Here is a 16,866-nt window from a genome sequence, read left to right as displayed (position 1 = left end):
GCTTACCAACATATAGGGCGATCTGTAATACTTTATTCCACTGTCTGTGAGACAAGTGGAAATTACTGATGCCTCACACACACACACGCACGCACGCACGCACGCACACACACACACACACACACACACAAAGCTGTGCAATAGCTTCTTTGAAATATTAAAATTAGCAATTGAATTGCAGGTATTTGTATTCAGTGTGAGTGTCTTGCAGGTTTTCTAGTCTCAGTTTTCCACAGACAGATCTGTTTTTAATCAATCACAATATTGTACAGATAATGGGGCGGTTCTTCGGTGGGCTGGCTCTGTCAGGAGCTTGGTGTTGTTTTGACAAATTTAACCGAATGAATATTGAAGTGTTCTCTGTCATTGCTCAGCAACTCATAAACATGCAAAATGCCAAAGCTGCAAAGGTACACACAAAACAAACGCACACCTGATTCTGACTTATGGCTTATAAATCAGCATTTCAAATGATTAGCAATTATTATTTAATGTTAAGTTTGTGTAAACTACTCAGTAGGTAGAATGGTGGCCCCATGATCGGAAGGTCGGGGGTTCGATTCCCTGAACAGCTACCCCGAGGTACCCCTGAGCAAGGTACCGTCCCTACACACTGCGCCCAATGGCTGCTCACTGCTTCACTGAGTGAATGGGTTAAATGCAGAGAGGAATTTCCCCATGGGGATCAATAAAGTACACTTTCTTTCTTCTTTTCATATTGCAGAAGTAACTGGCAGTTTTAGTGTTATCCTAATTTCTCATATATACTGTGTCTCTATAAAATGATTCATCAATTCTTTTTTCTTTGATCTGTTTTATTGACTTAAGCTCAGCTGCATCTATAATCACTATAACTGTTTTTCTGTTCTCCATCCAGGTGATTTTTTACCCAGAGGGATTTGGGTCCAGTATCCTAGCAAGGAAAATGACCCACATGTACAAGCTGTGCTCAGAGCAACTGTCCCAGCAGGACCACTCTGACTTTGGGATGAGAGCTGTCCAAATCTCTTGTGGTCATGGCAGGGTCAGAGCATCACAATGACACATGTGCATTCAATTATCTAGGCAGACAGACATCCGCCTTTTCAGCAATTTCCAGTGTGATTGCTGTGATTTTAACACACACACATACACATGGATATGTTGACTATATTTAGCTTTTGTGTACCCTGAAGCTAGATGTACAGAATGTTTACAGTGAAACCTTTTTTATTATAAGTAGATAACTTGTTTTTTTGGGACAACATGCTATAGTCCACAGCAAGAACAGTGAAACTATATTGATGATGACGCAGATTAGCAGCTAAGACCTTAAGATCTTCCAACCCCTTTTACATTAAGCTCTAGTTTCTCAGCGTCATTTTCACTTTGGAAATTCATTTACATAGTTCAATGCATGTCATGGTTGAATAGTGTGACATAAAAGGAGATGAAGAAAATTTTAGAAATGGGAAAAAATGCTGTTATTTATATGTCTGGGTTCTGTATAGGACTGAATGCCTGCTGTGTGGCATAAAATCTTTTTTTTCTCATGAACATCAGCTCCACATAGATTTTACAATGTGCACTTCACATTACCTTACTCCTCAACCATTTTGCGCCAGAGAGAAAAATCAAATAGTTCCTGAAAAATTAATTATTATTAATTATAAATTAATTTTACAGCCAAAATTACAAAATAAGTCCTTTAGGAGTGTATGAATTTTGGTTGTTAAAGAGTTAAGAGCCATTGTCTGTCTTTGATTTGCTATTAATTACCTTTCTGAGTCTGCTTGTCCCACAATCAGTAAACATTCATTATCTCGCACTTCAATTTTTTTACATTTCAGTTAAGCAAACTTTTTGTAAATAGCGGAATTTTATTGATTATCATCTTTATTACATCTATAATGAGGGTTTTTCACAGATTTATTTTAACACTATAACATTAAGTTAAATATATTTAAATGAATTCACCAGCTACTTTGGAAAAGAGGCTCATACAGGCTCTTTTGCAATGATGTTCTTTTTTTTTTTTTCAAGCAGATTGGCTTTAAGATTTAATTCCATTTTGATGATTATGGTTATCAAATTGATGCAGTTATGAAGTAAAAAGCATGTGAACTGAAAATTATGGATTGTAACTCAGTATGACTAATATGAAGCAAAAATATAACAAAACAAAAAAACAGTTTTTTAAAACAATTTCCACTGTATATCAGTTATTTGGAAACTTTTTATTTTTTTAAGGAATAGTAGACATTTAGATATGGTAATGACAGAAAGAAATACATATAATTTATAATGTTTGTTCTTAGGACGTGACACGCTGGCAGTCTGTCCAGGCTGTACCATCCCTCTCGCCCTATGGTAGCTGGGAAGCGGAAGAGAATGGATGGATGAATGATGATAATGTTCACTGAAGGTCACTGAAGAGAGATAACCCTCAACATTAGTAAGAATGTGGTTATTATTAGAGCACAGAGACTCAACCTGACAAAGGTCTTCACTGATTATGCTGTGCTGTTTGTTGTTTAAAAGGAAACATCATGGAAAGACAGGTATGGCAGACAGAAAAAATGGCTGATACTAAAAATCTTCTACCAATAGTTGGATGAAGCTGGACTGAAAGCCAGCACAGATGCACTAATCAGCACTGGAATGAGCTATAAGCACAAGAGCAGTATAGGCTGGGGTCTACCACACCAGGCAAGACCCCAGGTTCAGGCAGTGCAAAGATGTCCCTGAGACAATCCAGCACATAACTGCAGGATGCAAGACGCTATCAGGCAAGGCATACATTAATGCCATAACCTGCCAGAGTATACATAAACAACTGAGTCAAGTATGGCCTGGAAGTCCTGACATCAAAATGGGATAATCCCCTAAGGATGGTTGAGAATCACCATCTAAAATCCTGTGGAACTTTCAGATACAGACAGAGAAACAGGTGATGGCTAACCAGCCGAACAGAGTGGTGGGCAGGCAGAGGAAGAAGTCCATAGTGATAGAAGTTGCTATACCAGTTGATGGCAACATCAGGAAGAAGGAACTTGAGAAGTTTTAAAAGTACAAGGACAAAAACTAAGAACCGAGAAATACCAAAGGCTAAAACTAAGTACAGCCCCTTTTCCTGGTTTTATGGTCATTTGGCCTTTAAATCTAGATTTAAAAAGCCACTTTGCTCTTGACATTTGGGAGAAACTATGTTTGATGTTTGACACACTATCTAATATCTTCAATTTTTTAAATTGTTTTATTCCATAGGTTAGTTTTTACAGTGTAGCCAAATTGTTGTTGGTTGTAGCTGTTTTTCTTTCAGAGCATAGTCCTGCACCCTTGATTATAGTCCAAGCTCAGGGTATTATTTACACATCAAGCACCCTTTTCCCATTTATATCATGGCAGTGTTCAGTGTGTGTGGAGCTGTGAATGTGTTGTCCTCTATGTGTATTTACTGGTACATGTCTTCCAAGCATAGCAAGACACAGAAATTCAGCATCAATATAAAGTTTGATGGCAACCCATTGCATCAAAGTTAATGGCAGCAATAGCCCTGAGCCTTTTGTGACTTAACTAGAATGGGTCATCTCTCATATCAATCTTCAACTCTCTCTGTCTCGCTGTTTCTCTCTCCCTGTTTCTTACTGTTTCTAATTTTTGTTTATCTACTCAACCTCTCTATTTCGGTTCCTTTAATCAGTTTTTGACAAACATATTTTAAGAAGTGACTTTTCTTTTTTTATTTAAGTGTTGCTTTAGTAATGCTCTCTGTGTGGAGGAACTAATTAAACTTTCATCAGTTGTGTGGAGTAGTTGGAGTTCATTAGAGTTTTAAATTCATTTTCTATTGATTTTCTTGTAGCTATTTTTACTGGGAGACTCTCTCTCATTGTCTTGGGAGTTAATGGTGTATTTATTCTAATTCTTTGTGTCTTGTCTAACACACTATAGCTGATGAAGGAATAGTTCAGCCTTTTAGGAAATTTAGGGGTTTTTTTTGCTTTATTGGGAGAGGTTAGATGTTACAATGTAAGTCATTTTCAAGTTTAACTGTTATCTTAGTTAAGCATTGAGAAAAGAAACAGGGGAAAAAGCAGATACCAGGTAGTCTAAGTTTGTCAAAACGAACATGTTTAGTTTACAAAATATGTAGATACTGTAAATATAGGTTTATGAATATATTTAATATGCTGTTACATTTAACCTCATTTAATTTCATTTAACTTATTGCTGTGGCCCCAGCTTCGACACCCAGCGTGCATATCTGATGGAGGTGTTTAAACAGTATGTGGAGAAAGGTCTGCAGTCTATGTTGAATCATTGCGCTAAGCAATTTATCAGGTGGGCATCAAAAAAGTAACTACTCTGTCTTCTCTGCTGGAGGCTTTGCTGCTGGGTAACAGAGTGCCAGACCTCAATATGGTATATTTAACACAAAATGTAACTGTCATCTTTTCTATGATGCCTCAAAAAATCAGTCATTTGGTCCAAACAACAATTTTGTAAAACAGATTTGACAATCAAATAAAATAGGTTTTAGGTTTAGGTTTTACTTAATTTTTAACCATGTTGTTACTTACTAATTGAGATACTTTATTTTTTGTACCTATTTTTGTTTGGGTGGCAGAACACCAGGCACCTCAGTAGTGTACTATATCAAACCTTTATATTTTTGCTGCTTTTCACAGTTATCAGAGATCAGTTTGAGGACAACAGCAATGGTAAGGTATGGACCTGTGCTTACATCCACCAATACGTACAGAAATTGTTGAGCTGAAAGGAACTGCAAACTTTGACAACACAAACTAAATTTGAATATTGTGAAAGGTTACCATTTATATTTTGGGAAAGGTCAGTACATCCAACCACAATAATGGAGAAGATTATTGAGTTATGTGAACTTAGAACTTAGAGTTATGTGGATGGCAGAATCCACATCTTCGGCAAGAATGGGAACGTCATTACCGAAAAGGCTGGCTGTTTAGCACTGTACCAAAGTATATTAATGGAATATTGACCTGGGAAAGTGCAACAGCAACAGTGCAAATGAAACAGGGATGACCTCGGCCTTGGGAGACTTATCAGTTTAAGAAATTGGGAAGAAATATACAAGGACTGGGCTGAAACTGTTGTCAGTAGATCAAGAGCTACTTCCCTTCAGGAAAGGAACTACAACCGTTACATTCCTAGTAGTTCAGGCATTTGCGAGAGGCTCAGAATAGAGCTGCCACTTCTCTTTGTTGAAAGGAGCCACTTGAGGTGGTTCAGGCATCTGATTAGGAGAGCTGGAAAATTAAAAAATAAAAAACAAAACAAACAAATAAATGAATACTAGTTTTCATGGCTGCTGTCAGAAAGGCTTAATGGTGGTTCAAACCAAAGATGATACTTTTGGTGTTGGAATTCAGAGTTAAACTTTGTATGCAATTATTCATGAGGGTGTTCTAGAGAATTTTTGGGTGACTTGAAATTTGTGCTAGCTGAGGCTCTCTTTACAGGATTACTGTCTTCCTGTGTTCGTCGACTTCTCTGCTCAGACTTTCTCTGTCTTCAATTTTCCTGGATTCAATGACCAAAACATGGTTTTCCAGAAGGAGATCCAGGGATATAAGTAAGATGAGCTACACTAAAATAAGACCTTTGAAAATATGTATTTATGTGTATATATGAGACTCTTGTTGCTTGTAGTTACCACCAGCTGGTTGGTAGTATCTGGTACAACGTCCCCTCTTTTACAATTCTGCAAACAGTGCAAACAGTGTAAAGATGTTTTAGATAGACCACAAAAAGGAGCATTCTGAGATTTTGGGAATTAAACAGGATATAAAAAAACACCCAGCACGCCCCTGCGGGCGGTTTTTTTTTATCCTTCAAGCTCGGGTCCTCTACCAGAGGCCTGGGAGCTTGAGGGTCCTGCGCAGTATCTTAGCTGTTCCCAGGACTGCGCTCTTCTGGACAGAGATCTCCGATGTTATTCCCGGATCCAAGGCTGGACTGGGACAAAAAATCGGCCCGGGCATTTTGACTAGAGACCGGCCCACCAGGATAAAGATTGAAAATGTGACGTCATTCAGGGGTAAAACCGCAAAGGATTCTGGGAACTTGTGGCAAGAGGTACTAGCGCACGCAGGCTTTCAATTGAACTCAGTTACACAGCGATAAAAAGAAACCCAAAAAATGGCAAGAAGCTGTTGTATTATTAACTGCAATAGCCGGTCGCATGACAGCCACGGGAAGCCGACGGGTAAAGAGATCGTTTTTTTTTTTATCGGATTACGTCGTTGAAGAGAAATTTTTTAAGCCATGTTTCCGAAGTAAGAGCCGACGGATGGTCTGGATATACCAAATATAACGTCTCAGAACACTCCAGCTCACATGTTAGTCTGTTGTAGTTAATACGTCATTTTTCTTAACATAATTGGTGATATAGGTTACAAGCAAGTCTGGCGCTGAACAGAAATTGTCGCGCTATGCTCCTTTATTTATTGTGCATAAATAGTGAATTGTCCTGACACAATATTGCGTTTCGCTTCTGTTATTATGGTACATTGACAAAAACATATACTTTTATTCACAGGATAAAACAGTTGTTTTGTATCACTAATTGTCCAGTGCGATTACACATACAATATTATTGTCACTGCTACATTTCTGTAATGCTACCAGAAATTATTTCCACTACTAATTAATTACCTTGAGCTCAAAGGTTATATTAATAAACGGTTAACGAATGTGTATTTATGACGACGATTTGTGAGACTGGTAAACTTACCTTTGTTCGTACGATGGTCTTTCGTTCTACACGGTGCATTTCAAGGTCCTGTACCCATCCGTCGGTAAACTGTACCTGGGCTTGTTGCAGTGACCTGAAGTTACTAAACTTCATGAGTGTATGCACTCACTCCAAGAACCGTATAATTATAAATCTGAGCGTGGTGAAAGTTGGGCAGCACGCTAACGTCTTTTGTCCACTCTGTGTGCTCGTAAGGGTCTGACCCTTTCACTCCTTTGATTTTTTCCTCGTATCTTTTCTTTGTCTTTTCGTCGAGTCTGTCTTTGTACGGACCGGCATTGTTCTCCTTTTGTTTTGTACATTCCTTTTTTGTGCGGCAAAGAAAAAACAAGAAGGTATTGGAACCGGAGAATGAACGTTTTGCGGTGCTGCAAATGCTTGCATTTGATGCGGTACTTGGATTGTTTTGCCACGAGTTCCCGGCATGCAATGCGCGAAAATCACGTGATTGCTAAACAAGGGGGAGGGTGCATCCGGCCTCCTCGGCTGTAATTGGTCCAGCCCAGAGTCGATCATGACCAATTGGCCAATCCAACACCTTTCATTATATATACCCTTCCTAAAAAAAAAAAAAAAAATCCATCGGCCCATAAAAACAAAAAATCGCCAGCGGCCCACCGGGCAAATGCCCGGTATGCCCGATGGCCAGTCCAGCTATGCCGGGATCTGCTGGAGCCACTCGCCTAGCTTGGGAGTCACCGCACCTAGTGCTCCGATTACCACGGGGACCACCGTTACCTTCACCCTCCACATCCTCTCGAGCTCTTCTCTGAGCCCTTGGTATTTCTCCAGCTTCTCGTGTTCCTTCTTCCTGATATTTTCGGAACCGCTGCACCATCACTATATATCATATATATATATATATATATATATATATATATATATATATATATATATAGTTCCCCAAACTACTGCCTACAAGTAGACCAATTTTAGAACTCATAGAAATCTCTCTAGACAGATCTAGTCTGGATGTCTTCCCTCTTTCCAGTTTTTGAGCAAGGCTAAGCTGTTTAGAAACTGTATTTACCTCGCAGAGATAAAATGGAAATCAATGTCCTCATCTAACTGTAGAAAAAATGTCAGAGGGCCTTTTCGGCTGAGCACAGCCTTCGGCCATTCTGCATCTTTAGATTTGTTTAAAATTTGGGTTTTTTTGTTCAGTTAAAAAGTGTAGATATAGCTCTTTTGTTTTTGCTTTTACTCAGTCAGCATGAACCTTATTTGTTTTGTTTGGTGTTTTTAATGAAGACTGCCAATTTAGTTAGGAAACCCATTTATCTTGTGTGCTATGTGTGAGGTTTTTGTTGGTTTGTTTTTTTAAGGACGTTTGCTGCCTTAACCTGTGCTACAAACACATGCACATGCATACATGCACCACAACTGATGCTTCCTCAGATTGCTTTCCTAGATTTTTTGAACATTTCTGGTCTGTCCTTAAGTGCTCCATATCAGTTGAACCTCAAATTGAACATCGTTTCATTTTCATTGGTGACATGTTGTCAAGAAAAAGTAAAACACTGTTAGTGTGATGTTGGTAGAAATGTGTACGGTTAGTAGCCTTTCGGTGGAATGTCAGGCTTTAAAGAAACAGCGGTGCTATTGTTGCTAACTACTGGGGAAGTTTTGTGAATTTTCTCATGGGGGAAAACTATTTTATGCTTTTTGTCAGTTTTTCAATAGTCCCTCCATCCTTTCTGTTTCCTCACAGCAGCATGTGGTTCTCCACGAGGAGGACACAGCCCTGTGATGGCCAGATTCACTTGCCACTTCAGCATGTTGTGCCTGCCAACAACCTTGGGAAATAGCCTCAAACAGAGCTTCAAAGTCAGGAGTCCCCCAAAATACTCACACAAATGCACTCACACATGAATATATGCAATTACTTCCTTCAGTGAGTTCTCACGTTGGATTTTTTGACAGTTACAGTTTCTTAGATTTGTCCATTGCAGTATTAATTATCTTATCTTATCATGCGTGTTACAACATCTTTTCATACCCAACCTCCTTTCAAGCTATCCTGAGCGGTTAGTTTTCTCTGGCAGTGAAGGATTGTGCCGGCAGAATCTGGATGCAGCTGTGGAGATTTACAACCATTTAAGTGTGGATCATTTGCCTACTTCAGCCAAGTCCCACTAAGTTTTATTCTCTGGGACATCTCCAAATGTGTCTAAGGTGAGACATAAGCATGCATATTGCTGGGACAGATAATCACTGGATCATTGGACACCCAGGTTTCCAGTTGCAGTCACAACTACTATATAACAATAAAGGAACTGCTAAGACATTGAAATTTATCTTGTCAAATGTACTAAATTGACAAGATAAGGCAAAAGTGAAAACTTACATAAAATAGAGCAAAATTAATCATCACAGGCTACTTATGCCACAATTTACTCATTTAATTATTATCCCCAACAGCACAAATGTAACTTTTGTTTTACTAAAGAGCTTGACACATAAAGATTGTCTTCATGAACAGCAAATCTGCCTCTCTTGTTTTTCTCTCTGTGTGTTTTTTATTCTGTTTGACAATTTTTCTATTAGCAATAGTACTGTGCAAAAGTTTTGAGTCACCTCTTCTTTATATTTTGCTACCAAAGAGCCAGACTTTCGTATAATTTTTGAGTGGTCTTGTTGGTTTTCCAGGATTTCTGAAGGTCTTTCTAATTTTTTCTTTGGTCACCGGCTGCTTTTTAATTAATTTCTTCCATCCCCTACTCAAGGAATAAACCAGTGTTGTGTCAACACATAACACATAACCTAACATAAAACATGTTCATGTCCAAATCCTGAGAAGCGTTGTTTTTTTAATGGGTTATAATTTTTAAGGTAGGAAACCAGTCCTGTAACTGCAGCCTAACATAGCAAGATACCAGTAGTACCTGTCATTGTACTGGGTCTGCCACCCAGTGTTTGTGTTTCAGGTTGAATTAATATCCTTTGATTTATTGTTATTCATGATCCTGGTTCTCTTGGTTGTTTTTCTGCTTGTGTTTTGCTTCTGCTTTGATAGTTTCTAGCCATTAGTTTTCTGTTACTATGCCTCTCCTGTATTCCACGTTTCTTTCTATTCTCACTTGTCTTCATATTCATTTGTCTCCCCCAGTCAGCTATGTTCTCATGTCTGCTTATTTCCCCGGTTACAGTGCCACGTCTGTGTCTTAGTGTGTCTCATGTTTCCTGTTTTATTTTGACAGTTCCAAGTCCTGTGTTCAGTGTTTTCAGTTTTGCTTCCTTCCTGTCTCATTATGTTAGATCTGTTCCAGCTTTATATCTCCTGTTTCTTACGCTGCCTGTTGTTGCTTCATCCCATATTGCTGTGTGTTTCCTCCATACTGCTAGTAACTCCTAGTTCTTTGTTGCAATTTTAGTTCTTTGTTTCTGGTTTCTAGTTTTTGGCTTAGTTTTCTTGTATTTAGTGTTTGGGTTTTTGTACAGCGTAATAAAGCTGCCTCTTTTAGTTCACCTCTTTGTGTTTGTAAGGCCTGCTCTGTCTGCCTGCCACAGCACTCACCGTGACAGTACCAAGATCTACAATAAAATCTAACGTTTTATTATATTACTCTCTAATATAATAGAACTAAATATGAAGCCTTTATGAGTTGGTTAAAGAAGATAATAAAAACCTTGTAAAACATCTAAGTTTCTTACAATGGGCAGAAAAGAATCTGGGCTAAAGCATTCAGTTACAATCAGTGCCCCCAAATGAATGGAAAAAACACAGCAGATTTCAAGTTATTTGCCTGCTGAGACTAGACCTCCTGAAATTATGTGATCATCTGTGTGTGCTTAGCTTTTTTAATGTGTCTGTAGTGCTGCCTTCAGGTGTTCCAGTATTTCATCTCCCGTGTACAGGCAAAACTACACATTCTGGTATGTATGTGCCCTGTGGGTGACTTTGGCTGTGGCTTTCAGGTCTCACTGTTGTATGTTTCCTTTATTACTGGTACGTGCAGGTATGCTGATTTATAAATTATGTCAAACATAATATCCATATATACATATGTTCCTTGCAGAGATAAGGAGGAGATGTAAAACTGTAGATAAAAAGAAGGCTGATGAGTTTTGTGTGCATGTGTTTTATCACAAATTTTTCAAAAGTGTCACTGATGTTGCCTCTATTGTGCCTAAAATCACAACACTTATTCATATTACTACATTTATTTTGTGCATAATTCAAATACTGGTCCTTACTACAGGTACATAAAGCAGATGAGGGGTTAGCCAGTCGAGGCTGAAGACAACCAGGCCATTGCAGATGACACCTAAAGGGAATGGGGTGTGTTTATCAAACCTCCAGAACTAGTCATGACTGTCCTGGAGTCATGCTGGCATCCTGCTTAAGGCTGATTTCCAGACACTCAAACAGCCAAAATAATTTTTACTTATTTGTTTTAATTAAATTTATTATTCATTAGGTAATCATTACTCCTGGTGTTGGTTTCCAAAACTATACACTGTGAAATTCAGCATCCATGCTTTTCTATAATGAAGTCAGAACAGGAGAACTAATCTGTATACATGATATATTTCATTTGTTCAGCAGTTTATTTTACTTAACAGCAAAGACAGATAATCATCTGTAGAGTCTATTCTGTGAAAAAAAAAATGAATCAGTGAAAACAAAATAGCAAATATAGGAAACAGTAAAATGTATTTACATAATGTTGTTTGTACCAAAAATAATTCATCAGGCTTCCTAAAATCACAATGATCTTTCATTGTAATCATAATTATCCTTTCTGTCTTCATCAAAGATAATTGTTCATAAAGATTATGATGCTATTTGCATAATTCTTATTATCATAATTTCAGCTACCATTATAGTCACAATAATATATATATATATATATATATATATTTTTTTTTTTTTTTTTTATTAATAACCTGACCATTTCCACAGGACATTTTTTTAATCCTACCTACTTTGAATCAGCATTCAGCAGGGATTACTCTTACATCCCACGACTTGGCACTCATTAATCTGTCAACACTAAAATTTCATTATTCACTAATCTACTGGGTTGCTGATCTAAATTCAATCTTGAACACATCCTATCCACTTTAAGCTTTTGTGAGACACAATTCAAGTGTAAATATGTAGTATTTTCAGTGAGGGCCAGTACTTGAATAAATGTGAAGGCATCAAGCACTTGATGAGCCACAGCCTTATAACCACTCACCTATGAAGCAAACAATGCTGATTATAACAATGAGCAAGAGCAGTAAGAGCTAACCTCCAAATTAAATGTGGAAGAAGGGCTGGAGTGGAACAATTGTGGAAAGATTTAAAGATGGCTATGTGAGGGCTGTGATACAACTTTCAGTTCATTGCACCTTGTTGCATCGACCTGTATCGAGTGGATGTTCAGAGTTTCAGGACTTTCTTGTTGAGTTGCAGGAGTTTCAGTGATGAATATATTATTTTGGCTCTCAAGCCTAATAAGAGATTTTGCCCGGAATGACATTTTGTGTCTTCTAACCAATACAAAGTTGAAGTGTCAAAGTTGAATCCCTAAATTATGCTCGCAATTCAATGTATATATTTTACATCACCACATGGCTTCGTTTTCTCAGAGCTGTCCGTTATTACAATTACATGACAGCCTCAGTTAAATTTGTAACGATACATAGCTTATAATTATTTTAACAGATTCATTAACTAACTATAAATTCCACCACACATGCACACATGTATAAAAACAATAACAGTTTTTCCTCCTCGTTTGTTGACAAGCTAACACTTTTCTCTCTTTATAGACCAGACTGGCCTAGTGCTAAGCAATTATTAAAAATCTGACATAATATGACAAGGAAAATATCAAACCCGAGCTCCTGCTGAAACTGCACAAATACGTCACCAACCCTGATTTCATACCTGGAAAGATCTGTTTGAATTTCATGCCCAGAACATTTTTTAGCTGGAGTCAGATTAGAATAAAAATGTTGTAGTTAAACATTTTGGCAGTTTCGTACAAACACTGTTATTTTGACAAACCAAGTCAGTGAAAATAACACCTCCTTGTTACAGCATTATGACTAAATGTATGGTCACACTGAAGGTTTTCTGATTGCATAACCAAGCTGAAATTATGAAATGTGAGACATTACAGCTCAGTATATTCCTACTTGGCCGAATTTCTTATTGTGTTGCTTTTATTAAGTGGAGAAGGTATCTAATGCGCATGGGTCAGACCATGATATTTTTAGTTTAGTTTAGTAGTAGACTTTAAAGCAGAGAAAAACACCTGCATTTGTAGGACTGTGACTGCTAACACTTAAACCAAACATAGTATTCTTCATAAATACATTGATGCACAAGAGTTACTGTGGTCTTTATTAGCTACTTTACATAAGCACAGAGCACCTCACTGTGTTTAGCAGGCATATTGCCAATGCACCGGATATCAGTGGGATGGAATAATGAGGTCCAAAGAGGGAGATGCTCAATTTGGCCCTGTTCATTAGTTAATCTATGAATCAGCTAACATAATGAAAGATTGTAAACTACCCAGTGTAAGATGGGTCACTGCAAATGCCAGCATTTATTTCAGTTCAGGTCATGATGAACAAATTTGGGGATATTTACACCTGACTGAAAACAGGAGATTGACATGTTCTGCACCAGCTCATAAAGGCATCACTAGGTTACTGCAGGCTGTAACAATGGTGTAGTAACTATAGATATAGATAGAAGAAATGGCTATATACATTTTTTAAGAACTATACACTGATTAATCAGTGGCATGAATTGTTAAAAAAAACACACGTTCCAGTCATGATATTTAGTCACTTTGGCACCAGCAATCTCTTGTTTGAGAAAATAATCATTAAGCCAACTACAACATAGCAGCAGATTGAGAAGAAATTTTTACCCAGTGCAACATTGTGCATGTTTTCCGCATTAGGGTTAGGAGAACTGCAAACTGTCTGGGAAACCTCTACCCAAGCCATTTTAAGCTAACTGCACAATACTGTATTTTCATGTTAGCGCAGTTCATTATTATAAATGTAAAGGAATTCAATCTGTCTCTGCAAATGTATTCTAGGTTTACAGTTAATATTATAAATAAATAAATATATTATAATAAGTCTCGGCCTCCTCTGTCTGCTTGGGGAAAGTATATTTGTCATAGCCAACCAGCAGAGTTATAACTACATATAAACTAAGCCTCCTCAATAGTTAGCTCTTCTGTGTTTGACTATAGCAGAAGTGCCAATTATCAGTGAGATTTGACCACAGAAGCCTGCAGAACTAGAGATAAGGGACAATTTTTCAACAGTGTTAGTTTTTCTAAATTAAAAAAAAAAGGCATAAAAAATTTCAGATTTTTGGCTCCCAGGTATTCTTCTAATTCTAAGAAACTATAGAAATTAGCAACAGTTTGCTGTCTGGTGAGAGCAGATAAACATGATGCTGCTTTATTTTCCCCTTAACCCCTCCCTACACACCCACATGCACATACACCCACACGCGCGCACACACACGTGCGCACACACACGCGCGCACACACACACGCACACAGGTTGGTCTGTAGTTAATTTGTCTCCCAAGTTCTCGAGGTTGAGTAGATGTGAAGCAAACAGTCCTCGTCTTTCTCTCAACCACAGACAATGACAGAGAGAGACAAAAGGCTAAAGTATGAGGATTTTTTTTTCTCAGAGCAATATGAAATATCTCTGTTTTTCAGCTGTCCCTTCAGCACGCATGCTGAATGCTAATGGTCCTTCAGCAATTACTGAAAAAGTTGTAATATCACAGTCAAACACAGGACACCTTCAGAGTTGGAAGTTAGCTGACATCAGAATATCCCAACTTGCATGCATTTTAATGATTTTTCTTTTTTAATAATCACCCTTCCACTGTCTTTTCTCCTATCTCACTTTATCTGTTTGTATAATTCTTATCTTCTCCACTCAACACTGTGTAAATGCTCGTTAAGACAATTAACAAGTGAAAAAGCAATAAATGACAAGTTTGCACTTGTTTTGAAGAGTTCAGACAATTTTGATACCACAGATTAGTCAGTGTCAACTATAGGTACGTTTATTGTGCTAACCCATCATTTGGTTCACATTTTTTATGGCACCAGACCAGATGTACTTGTTATTAGTGATTACAATCCTCATGCTAGTCCTGTCCTTCCTCCTTCTGCACCTCTTTCCTGGGGTCAGCTGTCTTTTGTCTTAGGATTTATGTACAGAAGCTGATTTTCATCATCTAGGTTTTCTTGACCATGTCTACAAGCCTAAATGCACTGATCTGCTCAGGAACTACTAATTTTTAAAATTTATGACTTTTAAAACATACTTTTAGTTGCATTGCACTCAGATGAATACAAATGACTAACGTGGCATTTCATGCTTTGGTTTTTCAGAGCATTTGTATTACTGAAAAAGTCCTGCAGGGCATTTTTGCAGATATTCTGTAAGTCCTTTTCTTTTTTTTTTATGGCTGTGAGTAATGTTCCTTCTGTTTCTTTGCAGACACATCAATCCCTGAGAACTTCCATTTCTTTCTCAGTTCCATGCCTACCAAAGTATTTCCTGTTACAGTGCTCCAGAGCTCTGTCAAGGCAGTCTCACTCTCACTCACTCACTCTTACACACACACACACACACACACACACACACACACACACACACACACACACACACACACACACACACACAGATTGTGACACGATAATAAAACTATAGTTGAGTTCATTTGATATGAAGATTGTCTGTCAAAGATTGCTTTACAGGATTAATGTTCCCTGTATGAGTGCTTTATGTTTTTTTGCATTTCAAAGTGTGGAAAACTAAAAATTCAAACAAATCTGCGTTCTGTGCAGGCAGCAGTATAAGCTACCTTTGCACATTCATCATACTTTTCATAGTGTATTCACACACCACTTAGACTTCTGTGGGTAACTTATAGCTGAAACGGTTGGCTATTCAGTAGATGACATGCCCAAAAAAACTCATTAATTACATAGAACTGCTGGTTGTATTCTGGGGCATTAGATAATAATATTATAGTTGGGTTATTGGGATAAGACAGCCTGACTATGAAATATAAGAATAAGGATAAATGGTAATGCAACTCATTTATTGTAAAGTTTTTATGTGTGACATTTTGTATTTGTTGTGATTAACTTAATACAAGGCAGAATCAGTTTCCTCTACATTTTCTGAAGCCAAACTGTTTGCAATACAATGATTTTAAAGAATTATATGTGCATGTTCCCCAAAGATTATTCTAAGATTCATTTTTAATTCATTGTAATGTCTTTACCTGTCCATTGGCCCATTCTGCTGCAAACACAATGATTAGAGCATAAGTTACAAACACATCTGCTTTGTAACGCTAAAAGATTTCATTATTCTACTATTATTAGTTACTATAGTATTCTAAGAAAATAAATGTCTATACAATTTGCACCCAAAACGAGCCACAGCAGTTGGACTTGCAAAATAAATGAAAAGTGAAAGCACTTTTTTAGACTTTGCATTGTCTGACACATTTATAATTATATGTGATTTTTAACTGCCTGGATTAGCTGATGTTATAAATGATGTTGTCAAAAGCAAGGTCACTCTCACGTTCAGTAATAACATTAGGAATTTCCCTGGTCCTTTTTGTAGTGAAAGTTATTCTGAGCAGCTTCATAAACAAACTTTGATAAGAATCTCAGATATTCAGTAGTAGAAGTTATCTAACCTCCTTTATGTTTGTAAAATGCATTGTGTATTCAGCCCAAGGTGAGGTTTTAATCAAAGCAGTTTCACTGAGGTGTAATCCATCTTAAAGTTTCCACAATATTAAAATACACACATACTGTGAAACAAATATATAGTACCATATGTAGTCTGTAACTGCTCTTGCTGCTGTGTTCTTCACTGCTCTCTTCTTCACGAGTTAACCATCCATTTAAATAATGTTGTGTCCCACAGATGTAGTTAGACAGTCTACCCTTGGCAACAGTGTGTTAGCTTACCTTCATATATATAGTGCTTAAAATTTAATTAGAGAAGCTGTCATAAAAAAAGCAAAAACACTTTTTTTAAAATTAATCTGTAAAAAACTTGTTTAAAACTAAGAT

The sequence above is a fragment of the Haplochromis burtoni genome, unplaced genomic scaffold (genome assembly GCF_018398535.1).
Source record: "Haplochromis burtoni strain Fernald_Lab_line unplaced genomic scaffold, NCSU_Asbu1 Contig_421, whole genome shotgun sequence".
NCBI classification, from domain to species: domain Eukaryota; kingdom Metazoa; phylum Chordata; class Actinopteri; order Cichliformes; family Cichlidae; genus Haplochromis; species Haplochromis burtoni.
Note: the sequence above shows the minus strand (reverse complement) of the source record.